This window comes from Tachyglossus aculeatus, chromosome 1, assembly GCF_015852505.1.
Source record: "Tachyglossus aculeatus isolate mTacAcu1 chromosome 1, mTacAcu1.pri, whole genome shotgun sequence".
NCBI classification, from domain to species: domain Eukaryota; kingdom Metazoa; phylum Chordata; class Mammalia; order Monotremata; family Tachyglossidae; genus Tachyglossus; species Tachyglossus aculeatus.
In genome coordinates, this window is record NC_052066.1 from 28,734,294 (window position 1) to 28,735,600 (window position 1,307).

Below are 1,307 nucleotides of genomic sequence, written 5' to 3' on the forward strand. Positions count from 1 at the left end.
ACTTAATTTCTCTGTGCTTCAGTTATCTCATCTGCAAAATGGGGATTGAGCCCCAGATGGGACAACCTGATTACCTTGTATCTACCCCAGTGTTTAGAACAGTGCTTGGCACATAGTAAGTGCTTAACAAATACCATTATTATTATAATAATAATAATAATAATAATGGTGATGGGCAGGAGGACCACAGGATACAAGCTGATAGGGGGATTTCTGGAGGTTCCTGTCTAGCCCCAGATTCTTGGATTACTTTACCTGATTTTTTTTATGGTATTTGTTAAGTGCTTACTACGTAACAGTGTGGCTCAGTGGAAAGAGCCCGGGCTTGGGAGTCAGAGGTTGTGGGTTCTAATCCTGCCTCTGCCACTTGTCTGCTGTGTGACTTTGGGCAAGTCACTTAACTTCTCTATGCCTCAGTTACCTCACCTGTAATGATAATAATAATAATAATAATAATGGCATTTGTTAAGCGCTTACTATGTGCAAAGCACTGTTCTAAGAGCTGGGGGGATACAAGGTGATCAGGTTGTCTCACATGGGGCTCACAGTCTTAATCTCCATTTTACAGATGAGGTAACTGAGGCTCAGAGAAGTTAACTGACTTGCCCAATGTCACACAGCAGGCATGTGGCAGAGCCTGTATTGAAACCCATGACTTCTGACTCCAAAGCCCATGCTCTTTCCATTGAGCATCGTTGATTCTCTAAAATGGGGATTGAGACTGTGAGCCCCACGTGGAACAACGTGATTACCTTGTATCTTCTCCAGTGGCTACCAATCAATCTGCACATCAGGCAGAAACTCCTCACCCTGGGCTTCAAGGCTGTCCATCACCTCGCCCCCACCTACCTCACCTCCCTTCTCTCCTTCTCCAGCCCACCCCGCACCCTCTGCTCCTCTGCCGCTAATCTCCTCACCGTACCTCGTTCTCGCCTGTCCCACCATCGACCCCTGGCCCACGTCATCCCCCGGGCCTGGAATGCCCTCCCTCTGTTCATCCGCCAAGCTAGCTCTCTTCCTCCCTTCAAGGCCCTACTGAGAGCTCACCTCCTCCAGGAGGCCTTCCCAGACTGAGCCCCTTCCTTCCTCTCCCCCTCGTCCCCCTCTCCATCCCCCCATCTTATCTCCTTCCCTTCCCCACAACACCTGTATATATGTATATATGCTTGTACATATTTATTACTCTATTTATTTTACTTGTACATATCTATTCTATTTATTTTATTTTGTTAATATGTTTGGTTTTGTTCTCTGTCTCCCCCTTTTAGACTGTGAGCCCACTGTTGGGTAGGGACTGTCTCTATGTG